This window comes from Columba livia, chromosome 1 (assembly GCF_036013475.1).
Source record: "Columba livia isolate bColLiv1 breed racing homer chromosome 1, bColLiv1.pat.W.v2, whole genome shotgun sequence".
Taxonomy (NCBI): domain Eukaryota; kingdom Metazoa; phylum Chordata; class Aves; order Columbiformes; family Columbidae; genus Columba; species Columba livia.
The window spans coordinates 103,064,210-103,077,286 of record NC_088602.1 but is presented as its reverse complement, the minus strand read 5'-3'; the positions used below and the strand labels follow the sequence as shown (position 1 = coordinate 103,077,286).

The window sequence follows — 13,077 nt, the reverse complement described above, 5'->3', positions numbered from 1 at the left end:
AGTGAGATCTATTTTGAAATACCTGCATAAAACTGCTGCTCATAAAGAAGGAACAGCAAGCAAACTTCTATAACCACATTTTCACAATGCTATCCTAACAGCAGGAAACAAAGCAGAGACCCAAACTAAAGTAACTGTTAACCCCATGCTGTCCATTTGAAACTTACTGATGAGTTGCAAAACCCACGCTAATCTGCAAAAGCACTGACAAAAATATCTCTTTTTAAACACAATTTCATATAAGTGTTCTGAGTTCAGTTGCACCACTTACTCATCAGTTCCAAGATTACTGAAGTCAGATCTGTACGCTACCAGATGACATAGCAGCAAAAAATTGATTTGTACCAGGAAAGGACATATAGTGGCATTTCAGTAGAATTATACAGAAAATAATAAACAGTTTTTAACACCTTCAAGTCAGCAGTGGGAAGAAATATGATATTTGATGTAAAAACGCTTGCTAGTAGAAATTTATCCTATGAATAATTTTGGAGCAAATAAGAGGCAACAGAGTAAAACTGTACCAAATGAACACTTTGTCTTATCTGGACATGTTATTTTTGATCTGACATTAGCAGCATCACAGTGAGAATTATTATTCCATCAAGATAATCTTAAGAATTTCACCAAAGAAAGGTAGATACATTTCAACAGCAATGCTCCATAAAAGACCTAGTGCCTGGCTTACTACTTCTGCAAGTTCATCTTCAAGCACATCAACATGAAAGCCAAATTTTACCTTCCTTTCAGAACTTGCACAACACTCAGGTAGGAAAAAAAAAACAAAAACAAACCAAAAAACAACAAACAACACACCAAACAACAAAACACACTGCACACACAAAAATACAAACAAAAAACAACTCCCCTATACTTGCTCTGAATTGATCTTATGCCCAACGCCAAAAAAACAAAGAAGGAAAGAAATCCATAACTCTTTCAAGTGCTAGGAATAAATGACCACAACTTGAGTTAAGCAAAGCCAAAGTACACAAACTCCTCATGGAATAAAAAGAATTATACTTGAGGATTTATACCAATGTGACAAGCGCTATAACATACATAGAACAAAATAAGCCTTTCACCAGCTATTTTCAGTGAGTTGTGACATTGTAAACCAGTACGAATTGTACAAACAGATGAGACTTCAGGACAAATTACCTTTGAACATAACCAAGGAAGGGAAAAATTAAAGCTTAAAACGACAAGAAGAATAAAATACTAGCACTGCCGTGGATCTTGTTACCAAACCTGATAACAAGAAACAGTCAATGCCAAATCCATTTCAGAAAAGTATCCAGATTTCTTCTGCCACAACATCCAAGACAAATACTGATAGTATTAGATTTTTCTTCTAAAAGTATCCCTAGATCAATCATGATTTCACAGAAATTGATTCACTTTTCAAATTAATATACACTTCAGTGGATACACAATTTCATTTGAAAGCAAGTATTTAATTAAAGCATATTGAGTGTGGAACATGATTGCTTGAACATAGTCTGCTGAAAGGTATTTTTAAGAAAACATTCATACTTATCCACCAGCAAGCCCACAGGCAGGTAGAAAAACATGTATACTTCAGCTGTAACAGTAAGGTTACTGAACGTTACTACAGCAGAACGACCTTTTTCTCTATTCTGTAGCTTTACTGTTTGCCTATGAAGCCATCCTGCTTTATACAACCTTCTGAAAAGAGCAAAGGAAAAGTAATTTTCCTTACAATACCACTATGTTAGGACAAAATCTGATAATACATTGAAGATGTTTTTAAAGTACTACTACTTTAAATTCAGGCCCTGAATAAAATAAAGCCCACTTGGAAGTCAAGAACCAATGCTTCTTAAGAATACAAAGCTGTATAAAGCCTTAACAGAGATGACATTTTTCACTTTTATGCTACAGTGCTATGCTGGCTATTACGAATCATTACTTGAAGGCAAAACATTCAACACAGTAATCAATGGGGTGTAAGAATACTGAAATGTTAGTTCCATTCTGACATTAAACTGAGACACACACAGAGTGTGATCTATCTAGTATAATTAATCTTCAAAAAGAGAAGAACAAGAAAAAACCCAGACACTAAGAATTCACTGTCCATCTTGATCTGTATGGTTTATTACCAACATTGTAACTTTGTCTTGTCTTCTTATTACGTACTGAATTTTGCCAGACATATTTCTACTTCTCATGTCAATAAAAAGGCTTCAGTGATGTTTTTTCTGGTTGTTGTGCACATGGGCCTACTGGATACTAATACCACAGTGCCACCTTTTAAGCACTGGCTGATACAGCACAGAAGTCGCTAACCAACTACCCACCTCATAAATAATAAGAGATACTCAGAATGAATACAAAGTACCACAGAACCATCTACACTATCAGGTCAGACTTACATGTTTGTCTGAAACTGGAGACACAAATTTCCACAGGTATTACTAGCATATTCACAATTTGAAAGCCTTTCAAAGGACAGCTTCAACTGACACTTTAAGATCTGGCAGAATACAAGAAGCTACTCTAGAAACATTTTCAATCAACACCTCCAACATTTGCATATGAGTCTAAACAAGTATTTCAAAAATCTCATCTTGCCATTTAGAAAGAATGTTTAACATATGTGAACTGGAACCATGACATCACCACACAGTCAATCTCAACAAAATGATTCTTGGTCTTTCACAATATAGTTAATATTGCCCTTCAGACATTTAGTCTGAAGTCAAGATATTTTAGTCTGCCATGTCCATACAGAAATAACAGTCTACCGAAAATTTACATTATATAGGTAGCTCCAACTTGCAAAAATAAAAAAAAAAAGATAACACCAGAAAAGTTCGGTGGCGATTTGAAAGCAATACCCTAATATCAGATTACTGCACTAGGCAATACCACCAATTTCCAGTTTAGCTTTGTTTTTCTGTTTGAGTAAAGACAGTAACAGGGACAGGAAAAAATGTTGCAAAACCACAAGTCACAGATATTTCTACCTCGTAACTTGAAACACTTGTAGTCAAAAGCAGTCCAAAAGATGCTTACGAAAAAGTTGGAGGTTTTGTATAAATTGTCTCTTCATTTCACTCTCCATTTGTCACCTGCCTTTTAAATGTACCATGTAATGAAGTTAACTCTTTCACTGCAAACACCTTTACTTACATTTATGTGTGCACGCATAGATACATACACACCAGGCACTGCACCTTCTTCAGCTCACAGCAGCTGAAAGAAGATCATAATACAGACACCCCCAGAACAAAAGGTATCGCACCATACTAAGCATAACTGATAGACTTAACATTATCCAAAATTTACTAGATTTGATCATTTACTCAATGTTTGGATCATCAGTAAAATATATTTGCTGTCAAAGAAGTAAATCAAAGGATTTTGCTTGTATTGTTAGTTATGTTGCTAAAACATTGCAGTTGTAGAAACTCCACTTGAAGACAGTTCTTAGAAAAATAACTCAAGAAAACTTATTAAGTTTCATATTTATTACGTACTGCAGTACAAAAAGAAACATATAACTCTAATCCTAACCAAGAATACTCATGCAGGTCATACTTTGAGGTTATTCACACTGTTTAAAAATACATACAAAATTAATCATCACAGGTTTAAAGGCAAGAGGAAGAATCTAAAGACCAGTGCAACCAAAACCTGAACTTCATTTAATCACAATTTTTGAGAGGAGACAGAAAGGGAAAAGCTATTACCAGAAAACCTTTAGAAACACACTAATGTATTCTCTTGGACAACTTCAAAGGAATCCTGTTTACCATTACTCCTCTGCAACTCAGTGGACAGATGTCAGCACAGACATATCATCAAATTTGGGTGGAAAAGACACGTTTTCACAACACCTATTCAACTTATCTTGTCTTCCTCAACATGACAACTAATGGAAGGAAAAAGGACCCTCAATGACATCTGGGAAACAATAAGAAAGAATGGATACAGATCTCACAATACCCTCTTTACTATTATCTGCAATCACTTATAGTAAAGGTTATGAACCAAGCCAGATAAAAATACATCATAGAAGTATAGTTTCACAAGAAGCATCCAACCCAACCAAAAGATTTAAGATTAAAGGCAGACTTAAATGCTGATTTTATTGTTCTTTACTAATATGTGTAAAATTTGATATGTTAGTAATTTTATGGATTAACTGAGACAGTCTATATATACACCCATACAGGCTGTTATGGCATTCTTCAGATTGCTGCTATCAACTGACACTATTCACAAGACAGGACAAAGGGCAGGCCTTAACAAATGTTGTGAAATACTTTATTTTTAAGAATCCTGTTCCTCTCTCACTAGTAAGAGGAAATGAATTTAACATTTCTTCTTTTTTACATGAAATATGTTAACTGAAAATATACTTGAAAAGGGGCAAAATAAAAGTATTGCTTTTCTCACACATCTGGAAAACAAAATTAAAGCTATCAGGAAACACACTGACCTCTGACAATGCAGACTTTAACTGTATGTTTTAAAGAGTCTTTTTATACTAATTCCTCTGAAAAAAGAACTGGTCAAGTGGACCTGTTACAGAACATAAGCCTATAAACAATTAGTACTCAATTTTGTAACAGTGAACACCAGCACTAAAAATAACAGACACTTATCAATACATCAGCAGGAGGGGTCGGCCTATCCACCCTCAGTATTTATTTAGAACAGAAGAGGGGAAAACAAAAGCTACTGTAAAACATCAAGCTGAAAAATCTTGAAATGTAGTTATTATAACAGCAATCATAAAAGCATAACAAATAGCTGTCTTAGTAGCCAATTTCTTTAGTTAATTTTTACTGTATTCATCAGTTATAAAAGATATTAACAGACTACTAATATCATCTTCAAATTAGTTTCCACCAAAACCTTCAAAGACAGTTTTATAGTGTCTTGTTTTAAGTTTTTCCATTACTTCCCAGTGTGGAATACCTGGGCCATTCCATTTTTTTTGGTGACAGGGATTCTCTGCCAAACTCCAAGGTATAGTTACTCTCAAACAATCTAAGCAACTGCCTTTCCTCTCCTTGTTTTCTCCTTGCTAAAGCAAGGGAAAGAATAGCCAATATTACGTTACAAGTCATGTTTGAATGAGAGGAAAACAAACCAACTGCATAGTCAAATGTTAACACTGGAATAGTATCAAACCATACATAAGAGCAGCAACCTTCCACCAAACACACCTATATTAAAAAACAAACCAAAAGAAACCCAAATCTATTCCTCCCAACAGCCAATATAAATAACTGATAATATGTCAAACCTGACCTGAAGACAAGACTCTGGAATGAGCATAACTGAGGCCTTGCTACCTTTGGGGGCCTTCTATATCCAGAGCCAAACCACAACAGCAGCATCATCATACTGCAGTCAACATTTCAAAGAGGCAGTGGCAGCTCTTTTACCTGTGATTTTTTTTTAATTAATTAACACAGCTAGAGCAGCATCTGTGGCCCAGCAGACACCACAGCCCCTGCTAAGTGGACACCCGCACAGGATCCCCGGGCCAGTCAGCCAGCCACCCTCTCCAAAGGGCTCCAAAAACAAAGACCAAAGTTTTCTCTGTTCAGTGCGTGGGAGTGCGGCAGCAAAACAAGAGCCAGGATCAACACGAACACCCTCCCATCACCACACCCCTGCCCCCGCACACCCCGCGGAACCCCCGACCCCGCTGAGGTCCTCTCCCCCGGGACAGTCTGCTCCCCCCACCCCGGACCGACAACGGGGAACCGCCAACTCCTGCCCGCTCCCCCCATGCGGGGGGGCAGGGCTCAGCCCACCGCCCGGCGGAACCGAGGGGGACCACGGGGGAGGGGGGGAACGACGGGGGTGTCACCCCCCACTCCGTCCCGAGCCTCCCTCCATGACGGGGCGCCCCCATCTGCGGGCAGCCCAAAATTCAGCCTCAACATATCTCCCTCTGCCCGCCCCCCGCCCCGGGGCCTGCTCCCCTCACCGTGCTGCGCTGAGGGCTCGGCTCCGGCGGCGGCTGCATGCCCGCCCGCCCGCCCGTCCGGCCAGCCCCTCGGCTCTGCCCGGGGCCTCCGGGACGGCGACCGTTGGAGGGGGGCAGCACGCGAGTAGCCCCGCGCGGGCCCCCCCCGCTCCTCCTGGGCGCTAGCCGGCGGGGGGAGAGGTGCGTGCCCCCCCCCGGTGAGGGCGCGCGGAGCGGGGTACGGGGGGAGGGGGGGCCTCTCCGGACGGCACCGGGGTCTCCGCGACTGGGGGGGAGGGGGGGAGAGGGGGAGGGGGAGCCCCGGAGCGCGGCGCGCGGCCGGGAAGCGCTTCCGGGATAGGCGGGCTAGCGCCGCACGCTCAGTGCGGAGCGCTGAGGCCGCCGGGCGCGCGGCGAGGGGCGGGGCCCGGCCTGCGCCGACCAGGTTTCGACATGGCGCGGCCCGCGCGCGCCGGCTGCCCCCCCCCCCACCCTCGCGAGACTTGGCGTGCGCGGGGCGGGGGTTTGAACGCGCGCGGTAACTAACGGCAGCGGGGGGAGGTGATGCCGGCGGTTCGGGGCGGTTGGTGTGGAGGGGGTGCTTGGCCGTGAGAACCCCTTGTATTCCCAACCTTCCGTCTTCATAGTGCGAGTTTTTCCTCAGCTCGTTTAAAGTCTTCCCGGAGCCGGTTGCGACTCGCGGGAGGCCGCCGGCCCTGGGCGCCGGGGTTGGTGAGGGGGCGGGCAGCCGGGTGTTACGCACGAACGGCGGAGCGGAGCGGAGGGGAGGGGAGGGGAGGAGGAGTGTGGGCAGCAGCCGCCCCCGCAGCAGTGACCGCGGCTGGGCTGCAGCGCTGGCTTCACTGCGGGAGGGAGGGCGTGGGAGTACCGGGCGGGCACCCGAGGTCTGAGAGACAGAGACAGCGGGTGGGAGGCAGGGTGCTTGTGTAAGGGCTTCCCCTGTGACAGAAACCTCTTTCTGAGCGTGGTTGGACGGTTATCGAAAATACTGACGGCAAGAACGAGGTGTGTGGACACAGTCTACAGCACAGTTATTAACTCGTGTAGCATGGCATAGCTTAATAGCTATGCATAAGAATGCCCGTGCGGTCTGCTCTTGCCCTAACCTCTCATCGTCCTGTGCCATTCCCAGTATTGTTTTTGTGTCCCTCTGCTGGCACTTCAGGCGGTGGTGATGATAGAGATAGATCCAACTTGGACTTTTCAATGGCATCAACCGAGGCTGAAATCTTCCTGTTGAAGCAGAGCCTTGTAGGTGGTTTAGTGGGCGTACATTGGTTTTTCATCCACAGACTGAGCCTTAGTTTGAGATTACATTCTTCTGTTTGCCAGTGTAAGCTGATCTAAAGCATCTCCTCCCTAATGATACAAGACCATGATTTGTGTTTCTTGGGGTTTTTTTTGTGTGTTCAAGTATTTTTGTTTAGCTAGCATCGGTCTTATGTAGATCTTTTATCTTCTTATCACGGCCCAGCAGAGCCAGAGAAACACTATTGTACTGGAATTAATAAGAGCAGATGCAGAGTTCCTGTAATCACCTTCTGTCTCTCTCTGCTAGAGACCTGGGAAGTACAGGATGAAGGGTGGGGACATATGTATCTTGTATTGTCATTACTGACTCTCCACGTCATTTTCCGTACGTGAAGGCCTTGGCTCCTGTATCAGAGGTTGCATGAAGTTAATTAAGGAATTCCTGTATTCTAATCCCTGCATTGAAAACAAGCCCAGCCTGACTAGCATTTCTGGAGAGGCAAGATGCAAAACCAGAAGTAAACAGGATCTTGGTGCAACAATACTGTTGTCTAACAGAGACTGATTCTTATCCTATGATTGGAATTTATATAATGATGCTGAAGCGCACATTCCTCAGCAAAAATCCATAACTGCCAAATATAAAGGTGTGCTTTTGGACCCAAGGAGTAGTTCTAGTATCTCTGTGTAGTCTTTCACTTTCTGAATATGTAAAAAATAGCCCTTTGTTAGAGCTGTTGATCCTTATACACATAAGAGTCTCTGTGCCCTGGATTACACTTACTGGCCCTGGCTTGTTCAGTATTTTTTGCATTGTCCAGCTACTCTCTTAATTCATCCTGTCATTTGTTGCTTCCTGATCTTTCAAGTCAGCATCCGATTCAAGCCATTGCTCCACTGTTTCTCAATGTCTCTCTGTAAACTCCCCATACTACGGCTCCCTCGTGACTTGGCTAACCAATGCAGTATCATATAAGTGAGCTCCATGGATCAATTTCAGTTCAGCAGAAACCAATCCTTTATTTTTGTTTTGAAATGATGCTTTTCCTCTGCAATCCTCTCCAGTGGACTGTAATAGAAGACTATCATCTAGCAATTGCTTGATTTATCTGCACTCATCCCACTTTCAAAGCAGGACTGTTCCAATGGTATTTTTCATCTACCCTTAGCTAGTCATAGATTAGAGAGCAGGGTTGTGCTACCGGCAAATTAATCAGTCTTGAAACTTCACAATTAATCATAGCAAAGCCAGTGCTCTGCTCAAGAATTTAGGAAAAAAAAATCCTTATGGGTAATAGGTGCCTCATTACCACAGAAATCAAAGATTATATATGTTTTAACTTTGCTGAACACATCTCTGAAAGGAGTTCATTTTAATGCTGATCCAGTTGTTTCATCTTGTCCATATGACAACTACAACAATTGATTATACAGAAAAGTAATATTAGGAAAGTATTTAATGTATTTTTAGCTGCTTCTAATGGGATTTAGCCGCTGGAAACAAGGAGAGCTGGCACTGAGTAATCAGGGCAGTTCTTAGACAGCTGTGTGAGAACCAGTGTATCAGACAGGGCTCTGACATACTCCACCATTTTTTTCTGTATTTTAAAAAATGCTATATATGCAATGAAAAATTTGAAGACTAGACCTCAATACTTACAGCTCAGATGGTAACTCAATGTAGAATGGAATTCATTGTTAAATCCAGTTCTGTAATAACTTCTAGATGTAAATACCCCTGGGTTTTATGCAATTTTTTAAAAATTTAATGCTTATGGCAGTTATTACTATGCGTCTTTGAAAGGCCTCATGTTGGAATTTGAATTCCATGCTACATTGATTTTTAAGCAGAACAAAAAAAAAGCAGTTACTTATGCTCCCTTTTTCTCTATATGAACAGCAGTCTAAGGGACCCATTTTCCTATTTTGGAAGAAAGCAATTTTCTGCATGTTTGTGTCTAAGAATTTCAGCAAGAAAAGATAAAATGACCCTCTAGCATTCCCTGTGTTTTCTGTCTCAATAGTTCCTGTACTGAGTTAGTTCCATTTACAAATCAAAAGTGTAATCTTTCAATGTAGATGCTGTAAACCAAGTCTTGAATCTAAAAAGTCAAACTGAGTTCTTTCTTCCAGTTACACAGTGGTCAGTAATGTGTGTTTTGTCACTGAAATATGCCTAATGGTTTTGTTTGACACTGTGTAATGCAGAATACAGTATTAATCCATTTGTCATAGCTTAGATACAAAAAGAAATAACCTTTTCTGGTCTTTGTGTACTTGAAGTATTTAATATCATTACAAAAAAGCCAGGAAATGTGTGCCTAGAGTAAGGAGGTACCATTTATTCATATCATTTTCCATATGAAAGGAAATTATCTTGGGATGAAGTCTAAGCAGAGTAATCTGTAAGCCTGTGGTAATACCTTGTGTTAGAGTCAGATCCTGCTGACCCCTCTGCTAATTTATTTGTGTTCAAGAAATTGCAGAGTTTAAGGTCAAAGCAGAGTTAATTAGGTGGAAGCCTATAGAACCAGCGCTCACAATGAAGGATATCCTTTCTATAACAATTTTTATTCTTCCTACAGAATTGAATAGAAAATTTTAGTCCTGATTTGTCAGTTTAAACTTTCCCAACTGTCTAGTTGTTCTTTAATAAACCCCATGTCATTTGTTTATAAGACCACCTCACTTCTCTGTCCTTCATCACATTTTAAGGAATGCATCCTTGGCTTTCCTTCAGCTTGAAGGTGAATTTAATGCCCTAAAAACAATTTTGTCTACTAGATTCCAAATTTAGTCAAAACTTTTTGGGACCTATATGTCACTCTTTGTACTTGTCCTTTTGCATTAAAGCTGTTTTGACTCTACTAGGTACCCTGGTTATTTTTCTGTTTCAAATTGGTGTCAGGCATGTGACCCTGAGAGAACAGTATAAAATGTTTATTGTTTTAGCAGGGATCATGGATCAAGAAATTGAATTCAAAGTGAAGAAGTCTTGGACCTTAGGAGTAAACACAATAAACTAAAGCTGAGAAGTCAAAACAAACCTCTGAGAAAGTGAAAAAGATTCCTAAGAGCACTCAAGAATATTACTATCTTAAGGTGGAATCTTTTCCACCTTATGAAGTGCAGATCTAAGTAACTGTCACTTGTTATACCTTCTAAAGGGCCACCTAGGACAGTTTGGGGTACCTCTTGGGGTATGTATAAATGTGCCTACTTGTCCAGTAAATGAGAAGGCATTGTCCCTCACTATTTTCCGTGTCTGGTGTTCTCCACTTCAAACATACAACACTACAGTCACATCGCACCAGGAAGTTTTCAAAGCGTGCCTTTGTGTTCTCAGGTTCTGTGAGTGAGTCTAGCAAGAGGGTATGTAGCTCTGCTGCTTTGGGGGGAATGGTCTTTTGACACAGAGTACAACTCAGACACCGGTAAGATCAGTAGAGCTAGTGCCAGCGTGCACCTTTAAGTTGGCTTTCACTTTCCTCGAACAAAAGCTACAGAGCAGTCCCCATTTTTTCTCTGGAATTTCCATAATTAATTTGCTGCTTTACAGATTTCTAGCCTGTGACTTGGAAGAATTATTAACAGATACCACAGAAATACAGGTTTTCCATAAACACACTTAAAACTCAGGAAAATGTCAAGTGTTCCTTTGCAGAGTCTTCCTATCTGCTGCAGTCCTGGCATAGTCATTGGTCACTAGAGCTACTTGGTGCTGAAAGATGGATGAATCAAATCAGTAATTACATACAAAGTAAGTGTCATGGCAAAAGTGTTTCCTGAGTGTTTGACTGGGATATGTAGTGTGAGGGAAGTGAAATGATATGGTTGCATGCATGCTATTATGAACATGCATTTTTGTTGTTAGGGTTCAAAGGCTTTAGTAAGACAGTTCAAAGATGATTTGAGATTTTTTCCTGAGGTGACACTAAGACTGTATTTATCTTTTGAATGAGATACATAATTGATTCCTTTGGGGGTATTTTTCATTACAACTAACTTTGCTGCTCTGGTCAATTCCAGTTTCTAAATACCTAGAGTTTTCCTGGGGTAGCAGGAATTCAAATAAATCATGTTATTTGCTCCTTCTGTGCCAGGGCTATTGTATGGAACTACTGTATTCTGTAAAATTAGCTGTACTTCTTTATCTTGGGTGTGGCTGTACTTCCGTAGTGGATACAATGACTGTGGTCTAAGTCTGTTTTACCATTAATGACCTACACATGTTATGTAGATATACCTAGATTGGTGAGTATGTGATTTGTAAAATTTTTGGTAAAGGGTTTTGAAATTCTTAGGGATAAAACACATACATTTGTAAATTTTCATGAGAGAAGATCACATGTGCTTTTCTTAGGATGATTTGATGGTTTGTGGTCCATTCGAGATAAGGGTAAAGTTTTTGCCACAATTCCTGTGATCAGATCTAACATTATCAAGGTGGTTATTTCCATTTCTCAGATTTTTTGCCAAGGTGTGACATTTGAAAGGGAGATAGTACTTTTGAATTATACTGACTGCTTGTCTAAAGTCATCATCACATACTGTCAGTGGCCCAGTCATTGCTCAGTGCAAGTTTATCCTGTGAACAGGAATATGAGCAGATAGCAGATTACTGTATCACATCAGATATGGTTGCTAGTAACAGCAGTCAGAATGATTGAGTCAGAAAAAACAATCTGTATAAATGAAATACACATCCTTATGGGGATGCATAAGAGTTCTGTGCAATATACAAAAAGCATACTGCCTGAGAATCAAATGTTTCTTGCATTCTTCCTTGCTTTCCTACTTGTATCTGTTGGTCAACAGAGACATAAAGGGTGTTAGAGCTGTGTGTTTTCTTCCAGAGAGGAGGAGCAGTGTGTTTTGACTGTGATGCAAATACTTCTGATATCTCTTATTGTATTGCTGGTACAATAAACTAGTATAATAAAAAAATATTTTCAAACGAAGCTGTGTAATACTACAGAAAGTTGCAGCTGTGCTGCAGGATATGAAATAAAACCAAATACTTACATGAGGTTTAGGTGGTTTCCTACTCATTAACTAAAATAGAACATATCTCATTCTGTGATTTTTTGGATTGTATTTTACAGCCTGATATGGGATGTTTAGTTTCAGCCCTACTGAAATATTTTGGGACAGCAGTAGGACTGCTTTAGTAGGGCATAAGGTGTGCAGAAAACACTGTTAGCATTCAGTGCATTGAGGCAGCACTTTCAATATCTTAACACAGTAAATGATGGGGCATAACCAAACCAAGTGTCATCTATCCAGCATGCAATTTAACAGTCACAAAAACATAGCACTATAGGTTTTAGTGAGAGCTCACAACTTCATATATATCTATATGCAGGATTTTCTGCAGGTTTGTACAGTCAGTGATGGAGTGCATGCTGCTGAGTCTCTATTGCTTCTGTTGCTGGTTGTAGCTAACAAAAGTTAATGTGAGTAACGCCTGCATGTATTGCTAGGTAATATCAGAGGATTTTGTCTCAAGTCACTGGGCAAAGCATATTACTTCTTAGACCCTGAAAAGGAAACTTTAAGGTAGACTCCCATAATTAAATATTTTAGAAGGTCTTGATCATTGATTTTTCCAGTTTATATCTTGCTAGTACTGCGTAACACCTTACAGCCAGAGTAGAATGATAGAATCATAGAATAGTTTGGGTTGGAAGGGACCTTCAAGGGTCATCTAGTCCAACCCCCTGCAATGAGCAGGGACATCTTCAACTAGATCAGGTTGCTCAGAGCCCCATCCAGCCTGGCCTGGAATGTCTCCAGGCACTTCTCTGGGCAACCTGTTCCAGTGTTTCACCACCCTTATTGTAAAATTT

General features: G+C 40.8%; 1 protein-coding gene across 4 annotated transcripts in view; it reads right to left on the bottom strand.

The window, feature by feature from the left end:
- TAB3 (TGF-beta activated kinase 1 (MAP3K7) binding protein 3) overlaps positions 1-6,729 on the bottom strand; it is a 49,575-nt gene extending 42,846 nt beyond the window's left edge. Inside the window, exon 1 of one of the 4 annotated variants that reach the window (XR_010473999.1) lies at positions 5,978-6,364. The gene's annotated coding sequence lies outside the window, so the exon portion shown is untranslated. Of the gene's footprint in view, positions 1-5,977; positions 6,365-6,588 lie in introns of those variants that run through there. The other 3 variants (XM_005508097.3, XM_065070562.1, XM_065070540.1) reach the window with 3 other exon arrangements.
- Positions 6,730-13,077: the final 6,348 nt, after the last annotated feature.